The 25,520-nt window shown below is 40.5% G+C and overlaps 1 protein-coding gene across 1 annotated transcript in view; it reads right to left on the bottom strand.

The window, feature by feature from the left end:
* The window catches only part of USP49 (ubiquitin specific peptidase 49), an 83,017-nt gene extending 60,336 nt beyond the window's left edge, over positions 1 to 22,681 (bottom strand). Inside the window, 2 exon segments of the mRNA XM_077764974.1 lie at positions 19,660 to 19,741; positions 21,821 to 22,681. The gene's annotated coding sequence lies outside the window, so the exon portion shown is untranslated.
* Positions 22,682 to 25,520: the final 2,839 nt, after the last annotated feature.

Raw genomic sequence — 25,520 nt, 5'->3', positions numbered from 1 at the left:
GTATCTGTGTCTTTATTTTAATTAAATAACATCCTGGTCTTAACAGCTTATAGGGATTAAAGGGCATAAGCTCTTAGCCATATTGAGAATTTCTTCTCACCAAAATATAAAATGACTTAAAAGCAATAGCATACAATACTTGCATTCTCCCCAATCATCCAAGATAAATGTATGCAAACAAAAGCAGTACCAAATCCCATTTAGTGTGCAAGCAGCAGCGACAGCCACAAAAACGGCCTTCCATAGACAACGGAATTGCTATTTCGTCACTGTGCTTAAATCTAATGCTGTGTTTATACTCCCCACATATAATAAATATTATTAATTGGTAGAGCTCAGTCTGCCAGCATACATTCAAACCATTTTAAAAACATTAGTTGTTATTACTAAGCACATTTTATAAATACTACACAATAATTTTGTCATGACAGAGCAGTGATTTTAATGGGAAGAGAACATTTATGAACATTTATTATACCCCTACTAGATACCGTGCTATGTGAGGTGTTTTTGCACACATCCGGTAGGTGTCAGTGGCACTTTACACAGATGAAGAATGGATACTCAAATTGGTTATTAAAGACTAGGCCAGGATCACACAGCAAAAAAATGGCAGTACCAGGCCCAAGATAACTATTGTGATTCAATAACTCTACATATGTGGCAAAGAACATGAGGTTTAATGAAGTTTGGTTTTGTGCCATGGTAAAATTCAGTTGGCAGTTAACAATATCCTGAGACACTTTACATGTCTTGCTCAAGAAGGGACTGAACTGGGGGCGCCTGGGTGGCTCAGTCAGTTAAGCGTCCGACTTTGGCTCAGGTCATGATCTCACAGTTCGTGGGTTCGAGCCCCGCATCAGGCTCTGTGCTGACAGCTAGCTCAGAGCCCGGAGCCTGTCTCCTGTCTTCGGATTCTGTCTCCTTCTCTCTCTGACCCTTCCCTGTTCATGCTGTCTCTATTTCTCTCTCAAAAATAAATAAAGCATCAAAAATTTTAAAAAAGAAGGGACTGAACTGAAAAAGGAACTCCTTCTATAGAAACAGTTTCTGATTTTAAATTTTAAAACATAAACTCTTAGAACTGCAGCCTGGCTCAGGGAGTAGAGCATAAGACTCTTGATTTTGGGGTCATGAGTTGAAGCCTCACATTGGGTACAGAGCTTACTTTAAAAAAAAAAAAAAAAGACATCACAGCAGCTAGTTGTTTTCATAGAAAACTCTACAAAGGAAACAAATTCACTAGAGCCAATAACTTTTTGAAAAGAAGCTATCTCTTGGAAATTATATCAATATAAGCGCCCCAAATTACTTACAAACGTGAAATTATTTTAAGAATTTTGAATATTAGAAAAATGCTTCCTATAATCACAGCTCTTCTTTTAAAAATTAAAGCTAACTCTAACCTACATATCACTATCCACTATACTATCAAGTGATATTGTTGGTTTTCCCCGAAAATTCCCATCAAAAAACAGGTATTTATAAAATAAANAAATAAATAAAAAAAAAAGAATTTAAAATAAACATTTTAGAAGGGCTCTAAAATGGATAATACTAAAGATACAAAAAGGTTTAGGATTATACATCTGTGCCAAGCAATGAGATGTTAGGAGGGTTTGGACAAGAACCAAAACCCTGTAGAGCTTTCCAACAGGTTCTAGCAGAAGCAATACAGAGCTTGATGGCTGCATGGTTATCTGGTTATTGTATTCCAAGATAGAAAATAAACCCAGATCTTGGGGCGCCTGGGTGGCTTNAAAAGAAACCCAGATCTTAAAAATATAAAACTGTATCAAGTTCTAAAACAAGACCCTAATTAGGTTTTGTGGTTAAGAAAGCAGGTTTAGGGAGCACCTGGGTGGCTCAGTCGGTTAAGCGTCCGTCCGACTTAGGCTCAGGTCATGATATGAGTTGTGAGTCTGAGCCCATGCTGGGCTCTATGCTGATTGTTCAGAGCCTGGAGCCTGCTTCGGATTCTGTGTCTCCCCTTCTCTCTGCCCCTCCCCTGCTCATCCTCTGTCTCTGTTTCTTGATAATAAATGTTAAAAAAAAATCTTTCTAAAAAAAAAAGAAAAAGTGCTCAGAAGAGTCAATGGCACAACAGCATCATCTATAATTCTTCTAGTATTACCTTGTATAAAAAATAAAACACACATAACACAATTAGCTCAATTGGTTAAGTGTCCAACTTTGACTCAGGTCAGGATCTCACAGTTTGTGAATTCGAGCCCCGTATCTGGCTCTCTGCTGTCAGCACTGAGCTCGCTTCAGATCCTGTCCATGCCCTCTCTCTCCGCCCTCCCCAACTCACCCCTGCCCTGCTCTCTCAAAAATCAACACTTAAAATTAACTAAAAATAAGTAAAACACACATGTAAAAAAAATGAAGGCCTTTCATTATTAAGCTAATTCGTTTCCCAGTTTAGAATTTAAAACATAATTTAAAAAGGGGTATCTGGATGGTTTTGTCAGTTAAGCGGTGGACTCTTGATTTGCACTCAGATCATGATCTCATAGTTTGTGAGACTGAGCCCCTCGCTGGGATCTGTGCTGATAGCACAGAGCTTTCTTGGGATCCTCTCTCTCTGTCTCTTTCTGCCCATCCCCCATGGCAGCTAGCTTGAGTGTGTGTGCTCTCTCACAAAATAAACAAACAAACATTTTTGAAACCATAATAAAAAGAAGCAAAATCCTAACCTTCTTGATAACAGTCAGGGTGGCATTTAACCTGGGGTGGGGCATAAGGGAGGATCACAAAGGAAACTTCTACACTTTTAGGATGGTTATCCTGGCTTTTGTTTCACTGGGCTTTTTTTATGTTTTTTTTTTTTTTTTAATGTTTGTTTATTTTTGAGAGAGAGACAGAGTGAGAGCACGGGAGGGGCACAGAGAGAGGGAGATACAGAATCTGAAGCAGGCTCCAGGCTCCGAGCTGTTGGCACAGAGCCTGATGCAGGGCTCAAATTTGCAAACTACAAGATCATGACCTGAGCCAAAGTCAGATGCTTAACTGACTGAGCCACCCAGGCGCCCTGGTCTTTATATTTTATTTATTTCTAGGAGAGAGAGAGAGATTGAGACAGCGTGAGCAGGGGAGGGGCAGAGAGAGAGGGAGTCACAGACTGAAACAGGCTCCAGGCTCTGAGCTGGCAGTCAGCACAGAGCCTGACGCGGGGCTCGAACCCACAAACCGCGAGATCATGACCTAAGCGGAAGTCGGACGCTTAACCGACTAAGCCACCCAGGCGCCCCAAGGTCTTTAAAATGTACATATGTTTTAGGGCATCTGACTGGCTCAATCAGTAGAGCATGAAACTCCTGAGCCCCACACTGGGTGGAGAGATCACTTAAAAATAAAAGCTTGAGGAGCCTAGGTGGCTCAGTTAGTAGAGCATCTGCCTGAGCCCTGTATAGGGTTCTCTGCTGTCAGCGAGGAGCCCACTTGGTATCCTGTCTCCCTCTCTGGACCCCTCCTCCTCTCATGCTCTCCCTCCCACAAACAATAAACATGAAAAATAAAATAAAATAAAAATAAAATCTTTTAAAAAATATAATAAAATACACATGTTCTAAAATATATCTCACATATATAATATTTCACAATAAATAAATTAGAAAAAATAGAAGTTAAAGCATTTTCAAAGTATAATGAGAAAGTACATTTTAACCTTAGAAAAGGGGGAGAGGAAAAAAACAAAAAACAAAACCAATGCTCTGTTATTCTAAGTGTTCTAGATTACTCAGACTATGTATGCAACCGCTTAGGTCCGTTATGGAAACATTTCCAACAGCCTCCAGTCAATCCTAAGAGATGTTATTTTCCTTTGTGGGTTAGTTCTTACAAAGAGTACCCCTGATTCCCTGGGAGCACATCTTACGGTCATGAAAACTGGAAGCTGTAAGGAATTTCAGAGGGCTTGTCTTACAACATGTTCGCGCCCCACACAAGGGAATGTTAGACCCTGGCTTCCAAATAACAGGTTTCTCCACTCTGCTCCCAGCTGTTAACGTCAGCCACCAATGTGACACAAAGGGGCAGAGTCTGATTTTTCAATTGCCTCGAAATAGTGACTAGAGAAAAGGTGAATTTATACCAACCATCAGGAATCCAAGACCTAATACGTACCCCGACAGGTGCCAGTACCTACAGAGGAGCCTGGTGCCTCAGTCAAAGAAGGCATTCCCGAAGTATGTGTGTAAGTGATGTAGTCAGAAGTACAAGGCAGGGGTTCTGCTCCCAAAGAATTCTATGTCACCACAGAATGAATTCGGTAGTGTACTGTGGGCAAATGTACAGTATACAGGAGGGAATGGGGAAATAACACAAAAGATTGATGTCGCATGGGGTAAAATGGAGAGAGAGGTCTTAGAGGAGAAGAACTGAGTTGAGTTTTGAAAAGTTGGTAAAGAAAGCATTCTAGGATTGGGGCGCATGGGTGGCTTAGTTAAGCATCTGCCTTCGGCTCAGGTCATGATCTCACGGTCTGTGGGTTCAAGCCCCACATTGGGCTCTGTGTTGACAGCTCAGAGCCTGGAGCCTGCTTCAGATCCTGTGTCTCCCTCGTTCCAGATTCTGTGTCTCCCTCTCTCTCTGACCCTCCCCTGCTCATGCTGTCTCTCTCTCTCTCTCAGAAATAAATTTAAAAAAAAAGAAAGCATTCTAGGATTTCTCCAAGAAAACCTGTTGAAATTTTTATACCTGCTTCCCTTTCCCACATTACTTTCGAATTTTGACATCCTGATTTGTTCTAAATTATTTCACCTGCTATAATTATAGCCAGGAAAGAGTTTCCACCTTCCCCTTCAAAGAACTTTTGGGACTCACTGAAAATAGAATAGTAGGAGGAAAAAAAAGAAATGTTTAATACGAATTCCTTTTAAATGTTTAATACAGATTCCTCAAAACAGAAACATCTTTAAATGGTAAATACTGATTTTCTTAAGTTTTGAAGTTCACCAAAATAAAACTGGACCCCCCAAATTAACAGAAAAACATGTAAAAACAACCCCCTAGGACACCAAGATGAATCAGTTGGTTATGTGCCTGACTCTTGATTATGGCTCAGGTCATGATTTCACGGTTTGTGAGCTTGAGACCCATGATGGGCTCCACACTAACAGCATGGAGCTAGCTTAGAATTCTCTCTCTCTCTCTGCCCCTCACCTGCTTTTCTGTGCACTTGCTCTCTCTCAAAATAAATAAAATCTTTTTAAAAATCCTTTGAACTCATGACTGCAAACTTAAAATGTACATAAAATTAACCGGACATTTGGGTAACATGCACAATGAATAAAGGGCTTCTCTTTCCAGTTACTTTAATGAGAGACCACAGAACCATACTGGTAAAGAAAAGACAACTGGAAAAGAGACTCATTTCCAGTTCTAGATAGATGAGCAGACATAAATAAGCCACTTTGCACTCTGGGTCTGTTTCCACATCAGTAAAAGGAACATTAAGTTACATGATGACCTAAAGGCCTATCATTCTATCTGTAAACTTTCTAAGCCACTCAGATATCATTCTCTTACAGCAAGCTACGTGTTAGGCATTAATCCATAAGGATAGCAAAACCCAAAATGAATTTACGTTATCCAGAATTCTGTACTGTAGCAAAATTTTGCAATTAAATAAGCCATTCTAAGTCTTGTACTGAAAAAGGGCATTAGAGAACTAAGGTTGGATTTTCAATGAAACATAACACATTCAACACCTGCATTTACATCTCTGCTCTCTTCATAACTCCACTAAAACAGCAGTAAAAACAAGATCTACGAGAACAAATCATAAGAGAGGAAACCACTATAAGTTTTTGGAAGCTGAAAAGCAGATGGATAGGTTATCTGATTTAGCAGAGCATACAATGTAAAAACTAAGAGAGCATTAAGGGGAAGCCCAGAGCAAACTGAATTGTGCTGGGACACACCAAAAAGTTCAGAATACCTCTGCAAGTGGGGACAGCAGGCAGGGTTGAAAAAGAACAGGGTGAAAGTTCTAACCCAAGCAGCCATTACTTGCATCAGAAGATGGGAAGCCTACTGTGGAAATTAGAGAGACTTTGGACTTAAGCACAACTTGGGGAAGGCACGGCTGTCTAAAAAGATAGAGATTATGGAAAAGTAGACATCCTGAAAGGTAGCTATCCCCAGCTCTTTCTCCATTCAGCTCCCCAAATGTTTCAGCCTGGGGTAAGCCAATGATGGGAGCATTCTCTCTGGAGAAGAATTTGCCCAACAGAAAAACACCTACAAATACTGACGACTAGAGGAGACCTCCTAACTATCTTATAATGAATAATGCCACCAGCCAACTTTTAGAAGCCCCTACTCTGTCAAACCCAGCTTTCAGTTTTTCAGTGGCTCATTATGGAACATGAGTAAGACAGCCAAGGCTATACATTTAAGAAAATCCCCTAAATGAAAAACTAAAATAAATGATCAAGTAAAGGTATTTTAAGGAAACAGATGGTACAGGAAACTGTAGGGGGAAAAATGTAATTACAATTAACATACTGAGAGAAGAGCTATCCCATGAAACAAAAATAGAAGACTATTAAAAAGCAACGTTCAGGTGTGCCTGGGTGGCTCAGTTGGTTGAGTGACAGACTCTTGGTTTGGTTCATCTCATGGTTTGTGGGATCAAACCCTCTGTTGGGCTCCACAGCTGGCAGCACAGAGCTGGCCTGGGATTCAGTCTCTCTCTCCCTCTCTTTCTGCCCCTTCCTCACTGGCACTGTCTCGGTCTCTTTCAAAATAAATAAACTTAAAAGCAAAAAAACAAAGCAACATTCAGAGAGGCGCCTAACTGGCTCAGCTGGTAGAGCATCTGACTTGATCTTGGGGTTCTGAGTTCAAGCCCCATGCTGGGTACAGAGATTACATAAAAGTAAAACCTTGGGGAAAACTGGGGGGGGGGGGGAAACATTCAGAGGAAAAAAAAATGGAAACTTAAAAATATGATAGCAGAAACCTAATTAGAAGAGTCTGAAGATAAAGTTCAAGACATCTTCCAGAAAGTAGAGCACAGAGACAAAAATGATGAAATACAGAAAGATGGGAAAATTAAAGGACCCATCATTCTCTACATTCCAAACACAAATAATGAGAGTACAAAAGGGAAAGAACAGGGGCGCCTGGGTGACTCAGTCGGTTAAGCATCCGACTTCAACTCAGGTCATGATCTCGCAGTCCGTGAGTTCGAGCCCCACATCGGGCTCTGTGCTGACAGCTCAGACAGAGCCTGGAGCCTGTCTTCAGATTCTGTGTCTCCGCCTCTCTCTGCCCCTCCCTGCTCATGCTCACTCTTTCTGTCCCTCAAAAATAAATAAATGTGTAAAAAAAAAAAAAAAAAAGGGAAAGAACAGGAAAATCAGGGGAAAGGAAGGCAGGGGGGCATCTGTCAGTTAAATGTCTCTTTTTTTTTTAATTTTTTAATGTTTTATTTATTTCTGAGAGAGAGAGAGAGACAGCATGAGCAGGGGAGGGTCAGAGAGAGAGGAAGACACAGAATCTGAAACAGGCTCCAGGTTCTGAGCTAGCTGTCAGTACAGAGCCTGACGCGGGGCTCAAACCCACGAACTGTGAGATCATGACCTGAGCCGAAGTCAGACACTTAATCGACTGAGCCACCCAGGTGCCCCAAGTGTCTAACTCTTGATTTCAGCTCAGGTCATGATCTTGGGGTTCATGGGTTCGAGCCCCACATCTGGCTCCATGCTGACAGTGCAGAGCCTGCTTGGGATTCCCCCTCTCCCTCTCTCTCTACTCCTCCCCTGCTCACATGCTCACTTGCTCTCTAATAAATAAGTAAAAACGTTTTAAAAAGGGGGGGGCAGAGAGAAAAGGGGGAGATTGGTTAGAATTTAAGAATTCAAGTAAATCTCCCAGAACTGAAAAATGTATGTTTCCAGATTGAATAGGCCCCTGATGTGCCCTGCACAACAGATAAAACAAGGCTCACAGTAAGGCAGATTATCATAAAATTTTAGAACATCAGAAAGACAAACATTACCTCCCAAGCCACCTCCAATTGAGGGGAAAGAAAAAAAAAAGTCAGAACATCATCAGACTTTTTATTAACAACAACAGAAGCTAAAAAACCTTAAGTGCTCAATAGATCAATTCCTGTTAAACTCAGAAAATTATTCTTTGTTCTACACCCAGGTAAACTATAAATCAAGTATGAGAGAAAAGGAAGACATTTTCATACATGCAAATTCTCAAATTTACATCCTATGCACCTTTTTCTTAGGAAACTTCTGGAAGAATTGCTTAAGTATAAACAACAACGAGGGAAATGTGGCATTCAGGAAGCAGGGGTCCCACCAGAGGGAGGTGAAGGAAATAACCATTATGTAGGAAGAGAGATCCAAGGATGATAGCTATGCAGGTCTCGAGAACGATCTACACAGACTTTTAAAAAATAGCATAAGTCTACTGCCTAAAAGTATGGCATTAAATGCCAAAAGAAACAGCTGGAGGAACAGAAAATGGAAGTCCTTGTAGAGGTCAAATGCTGGGGAGAGGAAAAGCAGGTAGGGTACTTTTTATGTTACATAAAGTTTAGCATTGATAAATATAAAATTTTAAAAGATTCTTGAAACGGTTAAAGAGAATGTTTGAAAATCACATCTAAAACAAAACAAAACAAAAAAAACAACCCATGATTTCCCAAGCAAGGTTTCTGAGGGAAAAAGAAAATAGTAAAGAAAAACACGTATTTCAAGGCAAAGCAAAATCAAGTTATTTGAAAAACACTACACCTGAGCATAGAATGTGGCTTTGTTTTCAAGCAATGTTTTGCTGACAGATACTTATTCAAAAGTCATAACTACAAAGCCAGGAAGGAAAAAAAAAAAAAAAAGGAAAAATTTAAACATATTATGGTATGACTGGGGAAAGTTCATAGTTTATGACTGCATCAAACACTTCACAAATTAAGATTCTTTTTTCACACACTCAAACAGATGCTAAATCAAAGTTAAAAGAATAACTTGACTGCATCACATTTTGGTTAAGAAATGAAAACGGTTAAGACACAACTGTTTCCTCAGGAAAACGCCAATACTGCGGATTTGTTGAAACAAGTCAACATTTTGTGTCAGGGTTATTCAGCCTTTCCTAACCACTGAAACAAACAGTAGTGGGATTCATGCGCAAACCTGAAATGACTAATAAATAAGCCTCTAAGAAACGGCATCTCAGGAAATATGCTCTTCTCTATCTCTATCTCCAAACACTGTAAAAATTAAAACATGTAGATTTTCTACTGCTCTCTCACAGCAAGTGCATCTAAAATAGTGTTCGTTCATCATATTTAACATTATCTACTTCTGTTCAATGAATGTTAAAATCATACTTATAATCAAGTGTTGGGCTCTTCAATAAATAGACAAGTAGAGAAGGTGCCGCCCACCATTTACTCAGTTTTCTGACATCTAGGGAGACTGTACACGTGGGAAATAGCTGGATCTAATATTCTCTGATAATCCACTGATTTGTGGTCAGGGGAGATCTTTTTAAACTACTGTAATGAAGCCACTCTCCCACCTAATCTACTCTGCTAAGAACTTTGCTCTCCTTTCAACATAAATGAAGACCATGGGAAGAGATGAATTAGCAGGGTGGCTTAATTGTAGCATACTGTACAGCCTTCAAGTTGAATGCATAAAAACACATTCGTTTCAGTCTCTTGGAATCAAGAAAAAAACAATACTCTACGGTTCCACATAAAGTATGAAGAATCCTTTTTGAAGTTTGAGAAAACACATTAGTATCTTATAAAATGTAATGCATAACCAAGAGCTCCTCCAGCTTTGAAATAATAATAAAATGCTAATTCAGATCTATTCTTACAGCAAATTAGCAAGACAGTAGGAAAAAATCTACGCTACAAGAAAAAAACATTTTATAACAATGTATGGTGATGTTAACTAGACTTATTGTAGGTGATCATTTCACAATATATACAAATAGCAAATCATGTTATATACCTGAAACTAACATGTTTTATGTCAATTATACTTCAATAAATTTTTTTAAAAATGTTTTGTTTCTTCTTTCATGCTTCTTTCACAGAAGGGAAACAGCTAACTAAAATATGAAGAAATGTTCAAACTCACTAGTAACTAGAAAATGTAAACTAAAATAAGACATAATTAAATAGCGAAAATTCGAACCGCGGACAATAGCAAGTGCTGCGAGGCGGAGAACTCAATGCCCATGAGGTGTGCGCACTGATCCACCACGCAGCAGCCTGTCAGGACCCGTGCTACAATGCCGCTCCTGAGCTTGTATCCCAAACAAATCCTCCCCGTGTCCATAACAAACACAAACAAGACTGTTATTTGTAGCACTGCTTATGGTAGCCTAGGCACCCCATCGCTATGGGAATGGAGGCAGACCACGGAGTAATAGCGTGCTACAGGTCGGAGCAATTAGCTAAGCGTACTTCTAAAAACATTCACAGATCTTAAAACAGTGTTGAGTGAAAAAAGGAAAACCAGAGTAAGAGCTAGAACACTGTTTTTTAAGTATTTCGGTTTTTTAAAGCTTATTTATTTATTGGGGGTGGGAGAGAGACAGAGAGAGAGAGAGAGAGAGAAGGAACAACAAGGGGGAAAGGGCAGAGAGAGGAGAGAATCCCAGGTAGGCTCTATACTGCCAGCACAGAGCCGGGTGTAGGGCTTGAACCCACAAACCATGAGATCATGACCTGAGCCAAAACCGAGAGTCAGATGCTTAACTGACTGTGCCACCTGGGTTGCTCCTAAAGATTTTATTTTTAAGCAATCTCTGCACCCAACACGGGCTTGAACTCAGAACCCCAAGATCAAGAGCCACATGCTCCACCAACTGAACTAGCCAGGTGCCCCAGAGCTAAAGCATTTTTACAGGCAGAATCCTATAGTCAAATTCTGCAACAGTGCAGTATAATGAAAAGTTTTAGAATTAAAGGACCTCCACCCAAATCACTAAACATTCTAGATAGATGCATATAGAATTAAGGACATACATCAAACACATTAGAGACGGTGCTTATGGGGTGGGAGAGGAAAATAGGCATGGAAATGGGGACTGAACAAAGGACCTTTATACACCAATGCTTGACTGTGCCCAAATCACAGGGTATGAAGTTCAAATTCAAAATATTTTTCATTCATGCACACATTAATATTTGATAAAAATTTACTGAACACCTCTTAAGTGCCAAGTACTGTGTTTAAATATAAACTTCTCTTGTTATTTCTGCTCAAGGTTTTTATTTTAAAACCTCAAAAAGACATGCTTTAAGATACATTTTAACTGGAAGTGGAAAGGAAAAATAATTTACATTACAGGGGCGCCTGGGTGGCTTAGTCAGTTAAGCGTCCGACTTTCGCTTAGGTCATGATCTCGCGGTTCGTGGGTTCGAGCCCCGCATCGGGCTCTGTGCTGACAGCTAGCTCAGAGCCTGGAGCCTGTTTCAGAGTCTGTGACTCCCTCTCTCTCTGACCCTCCCCTGCTCACGCTGTCTCTCTCTCCTAGAAATAAATAAAACATTAAAAATTTTTTAAAAAAATAATTTACATTACAATATGTATACTATAAAGTGAGAAATTCATCATTCTTAAAATAGTTTTGTAATTTTTTTTCATGAAATCTGAATATACCTTTAAAGTCTTTAAATGACAAACTTAAATGAGAAGCTGAAATACAGAATGAACTCTGAAGTCCTGCCAATGACACGGTCACATCTCAGTCCACAAGTAAAACGTCTTTTCTCCTGGCTTTCAGCTGTGAAACAACTTTTTGGGGGAGGAGAAATTTTTCCTACTTTATTTGCCCTTCATAATTTCCCCAAAGACATTTCAACTGCTCAAGAATACTTCTTGCCAGACTTCTGTTTTCTAAGAGGATTCACAAGGAGACTGCTGGCTGCCAATGTAGGTGTTGTAGCTAATATGCTCATTTACACTGCACTGCTAACAAAAACTGATGAACACATTCAGTGCAAAGTGACATTATCTATTCCAAATCCCATGGGCACAGAAAAGACGTTTTCCATCCAAATTACCTGTTCCCCTCTTTTTTTCCCCAAACTCCCAATGTTAACTAGTATACAAGATAATACTGGTAAACAAACCAATACCAACTTGGAGGACATCATATGTCTAAAGCTCTGAAAGTGTAACCCATGAGGGGGCACCTGGGTGGCTCAGTTGGTTAAGTGTCTGACTCATGATTTTGGCTCAGGTCGTGATCTCACAGTAGCGTGGAGCCTGCTTGGGATTCTCTCTCTCTCTCTCTCTCTCTCTCTCTCTCTCTCTCTCCCTCCCTCCTCCCCCACTGTCTCTGTCTCTCTCTCAAAATAAACAAACATTGAAAGTAAATAAATAAATAAAATTGTAACCCTTCAGTGTTTGATACTAACAGTTGGCAGATGGGAGGATGAAAGGTGAAGAACACAAATGGCTGGGGCAACCATCGGTACTTCTGGAAAGACACACAAGCTATGTGGTCTGTCAGAGGGGTCAGCAGAAGCATGAACACACATAATAAAAGGCCACACATTAATTTATTCAGGCTTACAAAAGAATGCATTTTTATTCAATAATAATAGCTAATGATGCATACTTACTATGCATCAGTCTCTGCCAATGGACTAGGTACTATTATCATCTCCATTTTATAGATCATTTTTCACATCAAATGCAGGCTCTTTATCACTGCCTGTAAGACCTCCACAAAATGATCTCAATTCCATTATATCTCCCTTTCTGCCACTCCAGTCCTCAGTTCTGACTCAAAAACTTGACTGATACATCTCATATGAATGGAGCGGTTCTTTTCTCTGGCCAGCCTCCATTTCCTCCCCTACTACTACAGAAAATTCCCAAATGAAGATGTTCTCACTTAACCCCTTCCTCACATGCTTATTAAAAATAAACATTATAGAAGTATATAGAGTAAAAAGTGAATATCTTCTCTGAAAATAGGGAATACCTCAATGATAGTTCTTACAGTTTATGAAAATAGAAATATTCTACACATATTGTCCTGTAACATGACTTTATTTTATTTTATTTTTTTTTAATATTTTTATTTATTTCTAGGAGAGAGAGACAGCGTGAGCAGGGGAGGGTCAGAGAGAGAGGGAGATACAGACTCTGAAATAGGCTCCAGGCTCTGAGCTGGCAGTCAGCACAGAGCCCGACGCGGGGCTCGAACCCACGAACCGCGAGATCATGACCTAAGTGAAAGTCGGACGCTTAACCGACTAAGCCACCCAGGCGCCCCACATGACTTTAAAACAAAATACAGTTTAGGGGTGCCTGGGCAGTTCAGTCAGTTAAGCAAAATTAGGGAAATGAAGCGAGTTAAGGAAATGAGAAAGGAATAAAACATATCACTACAAAAATCAACAAAACAGAAGGAAAAGAGACAAGAAAGCTTTAAGACATACAGAAAACAATTAACAAAATGCCCTCAAAATAAATATATAAACATTACAAAAAAAAACACAGGGGCACCTGGGTGGCTCAAAGTGTCCAAGTCTGATTTCAGCTCAGGTTATGATCTCACGGTTCAGGAGATTGAGCCCCGGTGTCAGGCCTTGCACTGACAGCACAGAGCCTGGTTGGGATTCTGTCTCTCTGCCCCTCTCACCTACTCACACGCTCTCTTTCAAAATAAATAAATATTTTAAATATATGTGTGTGTGTGTGTGTGTATATATATACACACACACACACACTTTTAAAAATAAAAATATAAATATCATTTAACAGGGGCACATTCCTGGTTCAGTTGGTAGAGCATCGACTCTTAATCTTGGGGTCATGAATTCAAGCCCTGTACTGGGTATAGAGATCACATACATACATAAATAAGAGCTTCCAGGTGTATTTAAAAATAAATTAGTTAATATTTAATAGGGGATGTCTTTCTATATTAGCAAATAGAGATCCATCGCATTCCTAACAGCTTAATGGTATTCCATTGTGTAGAACTATCACGTGTCATTTTTTCTTGCTATAACAACGCTATAAAGAAAACCTTTGTATTCCTATTTTTCATGCAAGTGTATGAATATATCCATAGGACAAATTTCTAGAAGTGGAGTTGATGGGTCACAGGGAAAGCACATTTTACATGCCAATAGACACTGCCAAATCTACCTCCAAGGAAACTTACATTCCCACCAACAGTGTGTGAGTTCCAACTTCTCCACATCCTTTTTTTTTAATGTTTATTACTTTATTTTGAGAGAAAGAGAGCACAGGGGGAGATCGGGGGAGTTGGCGGGGAGAGAATCCCAAGCAGGCTCCATGCTGTCAGCACACAGCCCGACGCAGAACTCAGTCTCACCAACCGGAGCCAAAATCAGGAGTCGGATGCTTAACCGCCTGAGCCACTATGGTGCCCCCAACTTCCCCACATCCTTATCCACTACTGACTACCATCGTCTTCCAATCTGACGGGCAAAAAGTGGCAATTATATGTTTTATTTTATATTTATTTAAATGATTACTAAACTCACAGCTTAAATAGATTTTGAATTTATTTGAATATTGAATATATTGAATTTAATAGTTGTAGGCTAAGCTGAACTATCTATGGAGAAAAACAATTCAAGAAGCACATTAACAGTGAAACTGGGGAGACAGGTTAATATCTAACCAACCTGGGACTTAAGCATGAAATAGACAAGGATGCCGATCACAAATGAGTTTCATCTCTTCATTAAAGCACACTAACCTTTCACTTCAAATAGTTATCATTTCTTCAAGCTATGCCATATATTTAGAAACTGTTTAAGGGGCACCTGGGTGGCTCAGTCGGTTAAGCGTCCAACTTTGGCTCAGGTCATGATCTCACGGTTCATGGGTTCGAGCCCCACGTCGGGCTCTGTGCTAACAGCTAGCTCAGAGCCTGGAGTCTGCTTTGGATTCTGTGTCTCCCTCTCTCTCTGACCCTCCCCTGTTCATGCTGTCTCTCTCTCTCAGAAGTAAATAAAACATTTTTAAAAAATTAAAAAGAAAAGAAATATTGTTTAAGAGTATATTAATTCCACAGCCATGTATTCACTTGGCATCCTTACTTACTCATGACACTCCTCTGTGTGATGCCTACTTCAAATGATATTTTGTTTTGAATGAAATGTTGCTTATTAATCTGACCTTTGACCTCTTAGAGACGTTAGGCATGAGTATAATTAGTGTGTAGCCATGAACATCCAATATAACTAAGACAACTGATATAGGTAGCTGTATTAGAACACAGAAAGATGAGAATATGAGAAGTAGATGTTAGCAATGGCTCATCCATAGGGATATTCTAAACATTTTAGATTATGAAAACAAAACACTAATATAACTCCCACATACTCTATAACTGCTTACATAAATGTGATGTCTTCTGTTCATGAATGCTAATTCACTGTCAAGGGCTGGATGCCTATGATTACAGTACTATTAGCAATGATGGCTGAAGTGAGCTATTCACACATTTTCTTACCTAATTTTCTTTGTGGCCACCTCCAGGAAACAGGAGACTCTAATTAGCTCTAACAGAAACTTTGACCTTATTACCCTGATAAATTAGTATCTATAAATGCAAAAATAAGTACCATAAATTATCTAGCATCCTAGAAAGGTTTTGGCTCAAAACTGATATATCAGTAAACCTCTCTCTACTCGTCCTTTAATTCTCAATTAAAATTTATATTCTTCATAGAACTGATACTTAAGACTTTATTTCAAAGTCAAAAACTTTCTACTTTTCTATGTCCACATGGCCTAGGCCCATGAGCACATGACAGATACCACATACCCTCTTTCCCTTGTCAGAGACTGGCAAAGAGAGATAGAGCAGTGGGCAGGAAAGAGCAGAACACCAGTGTAACAAAAAGCTAAAGGCAGGCTATAAATTCTCTTTCAGTCACTCATGGCTGCATTTTGAAAAAGCTGACACAACGGTAGGGCCTATCCTTCCTCTGGAGGGATACAAGTATCATAGGAAAGCATCTCCCTAACCCACGAACAAAAGAGCTGCGCTCCCACCCCTCACACAACTTGCCCAATGAGAGGAGCACTGTTGGGTTCTAAAGGCAACAAGAAGCTCTATGCTCTGACAATGGGAGGGCGCAATGAAGACTAGCTTCCTGGGCTCTGAACTCGGCCAGGCTGTCCTGCTAATCCTTCCCAAATCCCACAGTGTTAGGGTGGGGGTGGGGGACAGAAGAGAAAACAATCCAAAGTTGAATCAAGGATAGCAGCTCTGGATTAGAGGAGGTTGTAACACTCCTATTTGAATGGGGGTGGAGTGGCCAGGGCGACAGTCGCAGGGCGTATACAAAACCCTGTACATTTATAACAACACAATACAAAAATAAATGTTATCCTTGATCCTTCTGATGTGGTAACCAACGTCTGCCCCCAAGTCATTTGCCAGCCCGGGCTGCATGGAAGGCACAAAGTAGCAGGCATTTTCACACAGTGAGGCTGGAAGAGATGTTACTAGAGTGTAAATTACTAATTAGCTCAACAGAAGACAAAGAAAGAAAATACCTGTCACAGAATGCTGTTTACAACTTGACATATAATAAAAAAACAACCCTGAAAATTTCAGAAGAGCGCCTCACTTTTCAGACTTCTATTAACATGTGAGCGCCTCACTTTTCAGACTTCTATTAACATGTAAATGGCAAAGAAACAGTATTATAGTCTTTAAAAACTGCCCATGTCTCAGAAACAATACTGCATGACTAGAAAGAATGCTTTCCAAATAATTTGTAATTTTCTCGTCCTTATGAAAGCTAAGTGTTTCTAATTATTACAATCAGCTTTAATAAGGAGCTATATTTCATAGCCTCGATGATCACTTAAAGAGGTGGGGGGGGGAGGCCACAAGTGCTGTGTTCTACATACATCAGAATACAGCTAACAGTCCTTTCACTGAAATTGAACAGGCCTCACTTTGTAGGTCATGCTTTTATGAAATGGACTGGCTACCACTTTAATAAGAATTGAGGATGAGCTAGAAGATAGTAGCAGGGATGGGGTCAATTAAATCTCCATATATGATGACAACTGAAATGACTGCCAAAATTTAAGTTTATTTTGGGGGAAGGTAATAGTGCATTAAGATATTTATATTCATCCCTCTACCATGAGGCACATCTATTTGTATTAACTGCAACCAGTGTTCTTAAGGAAGTGCATTTTGCACTTAGCTCTCTTCCAGCTCCTTGATGCTACGTAAAGATCTTCAAGATATGTATTTCACCTATATCTGTTGCAGTCACGGTGAGGATGGCTCCTGCTTCCACATAATAATCACCCGTACACCATTAACAGCTACCACACCCTGAGGACGCCCTTGTGAGTGAACACACCATGCCAGAACCAAGAAGGTCCCCAACAGAGATGTACACCGCGACACGATTTTTGCTGATGAGGGAAGGGCCTACAAACTTGTTGTTCACAGGTAAGAGAATGTTTTTCAAAACACACTGAAGAAAATAAACCATAATCCCCCCAAAACCACTCTCAATTCAACCTTGAGATTCCTTCGCCTCATAAGATTAACTAAAATCAAACATACTAACTTGCTGATACATTCAAAAGGTTCTTCCCTTTTCATTTTAAAAATTAGGGCCTTCCTGTCCACTTTCTTTTTTTTTTCCAAATTTACCTGAAAGATACTCTAGTGAAAGAAAATGATAAAGCAAATGGGGCGAAATGAAAACCATTGGCAAATGTAAGTGTATAGAGAAGTTCCTTGTAGCATCTTTGCAATTTTTCTATAAGCTTGAAACACTGTACACATCTCAAAAGCCACACACACACAGAGTATTAACAACAGAAGCTCTCTCACAGGGCTGTTGAGAGTTTCAAACAATTCACATGCTTAGCTCATGCTGGGCACTTAGTAAACACTAATTACTGGTTATTTTAAAAAAATAAGTAGATCAACTACACCAAATGAACCACTCTGGTGAGGACTGCTGATAATGGGGGAGGCTGTGCATGTGTGGGGGATGGGGGTATACAGGAAATCTCTGCACCTTCCTCTCATTTTTGCTAAGAACCTAAGGCTGCTCTAAAAAAAAAAAAAAAAAAAAAAATGAAGTCCTGGGGCGCCTGGGTGGCTCAGTTGGTTAAACTTCTGACTTTAGCTCAGGTCATGATCTCATAGTTTGTGGGTTAGAGCCTGCATGGCGTTCTGGGCTGACAGCTCAGAGCCTGGAGCCTGCTTCAGATTCTGTGTCCCCCTCTCTCTCTGTCCTTCCCCACTCACACTCGGTCTCTGTCTCTCTCAAAACTAAAAAAAAAAAAAAAAAGAAGTCTTAATAATAAAAATAGAGTGAGTCCATCTGTTTAACCAAATTAAAGCATACATAAATATACTTAGTATATTACTTACACAAACACCCATAAAGAGAAGACAGTGAAAAACCAAAGAGGGTCTGAACAGATTTTACTTAGGGATATCTGCACTAAAACTAGAGTTCTGCTTTTCCTCAATGGGCAACAATCCCTCAAGTGCAAACCTGTATGGTCCATAACAAGTCCTTTTTTGTAGTATGTGAAAAAGGTAGATAGGTAACCATTTATCTGCAACGCCGTTAGGCATTTTATTGGTTTTGGATTTTTTATGAATGCAATTTTTTAATGAGAACACAAGGGCATGTAAGAGCCCTTATGTAACCTTTGCAATAAACATAGCCCTTAAGGTGTTTGTCCCAGGTTCCCCACCTAGAAAGCAAGTTAGGAAAGGTTAATAACAGAACCACAGAAATTATTTAAGGACTGGCAAACAAAACAGGTCAAGGGATAAAATAAACCAGCACTGTTTAATCTGGAGAAGAGCGTGGTGGCCAATCACTTCACAACAATCAAGTAGAGGGAATCCCAGAGCACACAGACTGCCTGCAAAATGCCAAGGTTCAAATCTTATCCCCACTACTTGGTAGAATTCTACTAACTTAAAAAAAAAAAAAAAAGAAAAAAGAAAAGAAAAAAGTGAGTGTAACCTTGAGGTTTTATTAGATGATTAAAAGCCCTTGAATCTGAAGCAGTCTTTATTTCATCACGCATAAAACAGGAACAGTGATGGTTCCAACCTCACAGGATTGCTGTGAGGAGTGAATGAGTTAGTCTGCAAAGAGCTTACAACAGTGGCTGGTGTAAAAGCATAGACATGGGCAGCTACTACCATTAAGTTTGTGAAGAACTAGGGTCTTCTTAATATTATAGTAAGCAAATATTTTTACTCAAAAACTGAGACTGAGGCAACAGGGAACAAACAAAATTACAGCATTAGGTACATGCTAGTTAGGGGCACCTGGGTGGCTCAGTCGGTTGGCAGCTGACTTCGGCTCACGTCATGATCTCACGGCTCCTGGGTTCAAGCCCTGCATCGGGCTCTGTGCTGACAGCTAGCTGAGAGCCTGGAGCCTGCTTTGGATTCTGAGTCTCCCTCTCTCTCTGACCCTCCCCTGCTGTCTCTCTCAGTCTCTCAGAAAGAAATTAAAAAAAATTTTTTTAATTAAAAAAAAAAAAAGAAGGCAGATTGCCCTAACAGAGAAAATAATTAAATACCAGAAAAGATTATCTACAGAGGTTGCCACATTATCTCTGAAGATTTATGAAAATAGGATAAATTTTTATCTACCTGGGATGATTTAAGTGGGATATTGACTGAAGTTGCAGGATAAACTAGAGGTCCTTTCAAGGTCTCTTCCCATCCAAAGAATCTACGATTAATCAGAAAAACATATAAGTAGGTACAACCTATTCATTCAAATCCAAACACGTAACTTAGAAGCTTTTTGCTTAACAAATAAGATTATAACCAAAATAAAGTTCTGTTGAGTAGAATTTACTTGATAAACAAATGAAAACAAAGCTTACATTTATCACTGGGATCCTTATTGATGAACAGTATTATTTGAACTAAAAGATTATCCATTTTCAGTCTTAGAAATATCAACTGAGAAATAACCATTCTCAAAGAGAATTAGTGATTTAGCACACTATAGCAGCACATAGGAACAAAAGACAGGACCCAAATGGACCCTTTCCTTGGGTGACCATACAGTTCATCGATTTTCTTATTCATCAACATCACATAAGTCTAAAATAATTTATATAAAGACATCATGTATAAAACAACTACACTATTAAAACGTCAGTACCATAAACAGAGTACAGCCTAATAGTAATGCCAAACATAATCTAGACAGCAAGGGAATATGCACAAATATCCTACAGAAACAGGTACCTCATAGAAAAGTTACTCTTCAGCTTGAAAGTTAACGTTTCAGACTAATCCTCTTGAAATTGAGCAGCAAAAATAGTAATTTTCAAAAATCTCCTGTTAAATTACAAAATCAATGTAGTCACCTTGAATATCTGCTCACGAGAGTCCAGATTCCATGAACACAGCAGCTGAATCCAGATAGATTTTAGGTTCTAAGTTATTGACATATATTAATAACCAGTGTTTCTGCTATCCACTAATCAAAACACAATTTTACTGTTACAAATGCCACCGGTCTAACCATTCATCGCTACTTACACAGACACCCACAAAACCATGGCAATTCGAAATTTACACAACTTTGAAAAAAAAAGTTATCTTCGTGTATCTGAATGCACACTAATGAAATAACCTCAAATAAGATCCTCAAGATCAATTTGCACTTTTTCCTTAAGTTAATTATAGCTATCCTAAATTATAGCATCATCAAATAAAAAGTAATAATCGTTTATAGTCTCAGCTAAAAGCTTCAGAATAAAAATAATCAAAACAAAACACTCAGTATGAATAATCTAAATTTTGTCCCAAACTTCTCGACTACCTTTTAATTTCCAGAGGTGTCTTAAAAATCAAAAGCTTTTAGGAAATTAGTATTAACACGGCTTTCTTTATTCACAACTACAAAACAGGAGAGGAAGTGGAGCTGTCCAGGGCTCCAGCTTGCATTACCACAGAGAGGCTTTTTCATGATAAAAACTACCCATGAAATCATTATTTAACCTAGAAAAGAAGTCCCACTCTAAAATCCTCTACTATTCTACAAACTTCCCTTTTTTTACTCCGTTTAGTTAAATGAGTGAGTTACCTACTGTAGTGTGAAATGTCCCACGTAAAGCTAAAGGCAGCTTAGGAACTCAACGCCCTCACTGTCTGGATTTTAAATCTCCTCCCCAGCAAACTTCCCTGGTTGGTTATTTGTCTTCTTCTGAAATGATTTCTCAATATTCTCCAGCCACCAAAAAACAATTAGGCAGAAATCTAGTTGATTAATCAAAACAAAAAGATGTTCATCTTCCTCGATCTCCACAACAGTGGGCTCTCTATTGAAAATGGAAATGCTGTCGATAAAGCACTCTGCCCAGTGCTGTCAGGTACAACCCTTGTACAACACAACACTATCACACTACACAGGCACAGCCACACTGTACATAAATACAACCCGTATTCCCATTATCACAACACCAGCAAAATGCAGAGGTTTTCAGCACTGAGCTGACGCTTCATCATTCACAGAAGAACACAATCAAATCAAAATGGGTCTCATCTTTTCAAAGTGGACATCAAAGTCGAATTAAAAGCAATGAAGGGTAGAAGCAGATTCAAGATACCTTGAAGGGGAAAAAAGGTGTCTGGAACTTCCTACTTTTACGGACAAAAGAACTCACAATTTCAAAACACTTAACAGTTCTCTCCTCAACAAAGAATTCCTTCCCTCCACATGACCCCCACCCTCAACCCAGTCCACTCTGACTCTTCAGTTTTTACCCCTATCTCTGGGTCTCTTTTCACTCACCATGATTCCTCCTCTTCTGCACCAAAGGCTCCCTACACTTGATCCTTCACTACAGCACCTGTGCCCTGACCCAGGCAGACCTTCGGGAGCATCTCCCCACAACGTGCACGTTTGAGTCCCACCCCTGTGCAGGCTAGCCCAGTTCTTCCTCCGGCAGGACTTCTCTGGCTTCCCTTAACCCTGTTCTCTTCCCTTACACCCCATCTCATCCTTTAAATCCCGGGGCCCAGCTCTTCCTTGCTCCTCTCACCATCCGCTTTCAGCCCTGTGTCTGTCTCCACCTCATTGTTTTTACCTTGGATCTGGCTAAACCCCGTCAATTAACAGAATTCCCCCGTTACTCTGTCCCAGACCGCCATCACTTCTTTACCCCCTTACTCTCTCTCTTCTCCTTTCAGCTTGTCTGGTCCCAGAATGGTCCTATTAACGCCCCACCTCTCATCTCGGTTTCCTTTCACCCTTCCACTACGCTTATTCCTAACTCCACCTGGTACTCGTCCGGTGTCTCTTTCACCCGCCCTCACTTTCAAGAATTTACACCCATCGCCCACCCACTAATCCCTACCTTTCTCAGAACCTCACGATTCCCACCCCACCGCGAGTCCTAGTCCTTCAGCTCCTCTCGCTCTGCACTAGTTCACACCCTTGTCACGTCTGGCTCTTAATCACTCTCTCTCCTCTACTCCCAACTATCACCCCAGCTCTGCCCCTCCTTGCCTTCCACTTCCAACTCTTACCCCAGCACCCTCACCCTGCTACCATCCCCTACAAAGCTCTCCTCCTCAAACCCGTGCTCTTACACCTAACCCCAGCCTGGGTCTTCCTAACCTCATTCCCTGCCGGCTTCCTTGACACCCACCCTGGGTTTTGCCTCCTTCCCACCTCCTTGGCTGGCTTTTTCCCACTCCTCCTCTCCCAGCCAGCTAACCCTTTCTCCCCTTAATCCTCCTCATCTCATTCTCAGACCCGTTCCCCCCCAACCCCCCCCCAGCCTTCCTTCCCTTCTCCCCTNGCCAACGGCGCAGCGCTGGGCCCCGACCGCGACACAGACTGCCTCTCCGAGGGTTCGCGCCGCGGGCGCAAAGTTTAGGGTTAGCCACCAACGTGCGGCCAATTTGAGCCTGGCGTAACGGGCGGCGGCGTAGAAGGGCGTTGTGAATCGCGGGTCGAAGTTTGGTTGAAGCACAGGAGGGTAAATAAGGAGGTTTCCAGACAAAGAGACTCTTAAAGGTACAGTCTTAAGGCTGTCCCTCCTCCTTAAAGGGCCAGAGACTCTCCGAGCCCGTCTCCGCCCCCTTCTCCCCAGCACTTCAGCCCGCGGAACAGTGAAGGAATTCTACATTAGTTCTCCGCACATTTTTTGGAGCTACTTTAACATCTGTCCCCACTGACAACTAGGGAAAACCCTTCTCACTATTCGGTCTCCGTTTTTGTTTTGTTATGTTAAAAGATTAAGTTATCGTTAACTGTGCCCTTTGGAAAAGCAGCAGCCTCCGAACTCGGGAGTTTCCAGTGGCAGCGTTTGCAAAAGTTACTGTTGGCTCCCAGACGAGTGAGCACGCGTCTGACTTTTGCCACTCATGACCCAGACGGGACCCAGCTGTTTTATGCCACTGATGACCCTGGCGGGACCCAGCTGTTTTATGGAAATCCCCCCCAAGGAAGAGGTTCACAGCCAAAGACTTAAATTCAGCAGATGGTAGGGATGGAGACCACAAGAAAACAACCGCGATTTCTACTAGGCTTTTTCTGCCTCTAAAAAGGCTTCTTCCAGAGAGGCTGCATTGTTCTGACCTTACCTCCCCACCCACCCAACAAATTACAAGTAACAGACCTACAGGGTTACATCACCTAACACAAGGCTAAAGCAGGTAAAGGCTTACATGTAAATAGAAGGACAAGGAAAACAAAAACAGGTTATTGGCTACACTGGTTCAAAGCTGCACCCTTGTCAACATGAAGTAGAGAAGCACAAAAGCTAAAGAATAACACCAAAATAAGAAAGGAGGAACAGCGAGTAGGTGTGTAAGCATGAAACCACAATGCCTGCAGCCAAGCATACTTAAGTGTAAAAACATGTTTAAAGGTAATTAACCTGGACATTTTTAAGAGGTTTGATAACGGAAGGAAAGGACGTGGCAATTGACTTGGGGAAGATCTGCCATGTCGTTCAAGGGCTCAAAGTAAAATCTAAAATTTAGCATTCCCTTTGTTATTTTCTTTAATTTCTTTTTAAACAGATCATACATTTTAACTCAATTATCAATTTTCTCCCCTTACGTTGCAACCCCCTCCAATTATTAGAGATTAGATTGTATCTTATCTCATGTTAATTCCTTAACACATAATAGGTGCTTTTATTGAGTGAAGGATTTTGGAGCTTTAAAACTTCTGAAGGAAAGGGTGTTCTCAAAATAGCCATCTAGGGGGAAAAGATTCTCAATGCCCTGAGCATGTACCGGATCAGTGGTTCTCAAAGTGTGGCCTGTGGAGCCCTGAGACTCTTTCACAGGGTCCCTATCAAAACTATTTTCATAATAAGATTATTTGCCTTTGTCACCATTATGACATTTGCACTGATGATACAAAAGTAATAATGGGCAAAAAGTACTCTTTCTTCACTGCCACTCATTCACTGGAAAAACTAATACTTGTTTCACTTCAGAAGTCATAGCCCCAATGCAGGGCTCAATCTCAAACTATGAGATCATGACCTGAGCGGGAATCAACCGACTTAACTGAGTCACCCAGGTGCCCCTCGTTAGAAGTTTTAATAAGGCAACTATCAATAGATATACATAAACTAAAGCTCTTTGGAACTTTTAAGAGCATCAAGGAGCCCTGAGACTCCACAGTTTGAGAACTGTGTATTAGACGGAAGCAGAAATAAGGCGGCTATTTTAGATATTCAAATATGAGAAGGCTCCGCAGCAGAGCTCACAAGGTGTAGCTTCAGAGTTAAGTGCTTCAGGGGTTCGTTAATGAGGAATGGAAAATAGAATCAGGAACACTGAGCCTCCTTTAAAGGCACAACTGGTAATGAGTGTGATCACAATATACACCGTGCTATACAAGAACAGTTCAGAGACAGGAACAACTGAGGCCTGGGAGCCCAGGGGAAACAGGGATGGATTTGTTCCACAAAGAATATATACACAATTGTACCTCAACATTTGTTTCTTTTCTAGCAGAACCTCTTTTCCTTCAGGTTGTAGAAGAACAAGTAAAATCTCATCACTGTGAATAAATATTAAAAACAGAGTTCCATGCTCCAGAGATGGGCCACACAACTGTGCTCGCTGATATGGCTACAAAAAACGTGCCTGTACTATGCATACCTTCTTGGGACCCTCCCTCACTGCACATTCTCTATTACAACAGTATTCTTTCCGCTGGGGGAGAATTTTAACCTGCCACCAAACAGTATGACCATGTAACGTCCCATCCTTTCATTTTTTTAAAGATTTTATTTTTAAGTAATCTCTACACCCAATGTGGGGCTTGAACTCACAACTCGAGATCAAAAGTCACATGCTCTTCATACTGAGCTAGCCAAATGCCCCCATAACGTTCCATCTTAACCTTCCTAACCAAACACCAGCACCGTTAAGAAGACGCAGGAGCAGAAAAGACATCTTGCCTACAAAGCTTTTGATACCTGTTCTCCCTTGAGCGCCTCAACAAGTCTATAAAACATGGA

The sequence above is a fragment of the Crocuta crocuta genome, unplaced genomic scaffold (genome assembly GCF_008692635.1).
Source record: "Crocuta crocuta isolate KB4526 unplaced genomic scaffold, BGI_CrCroc_1.0 scaffold44, whole genome shotgun sequence".
Lineage (NCBI taxonomy): Eukaryota > Metazoa > Chordata > Mammalia > Carnivora > Hyaenidae > Crocuta > Crocuta crocuta.
This window is presented reverse-complemented; position numbering and strand designations above follow the sequence as displayed.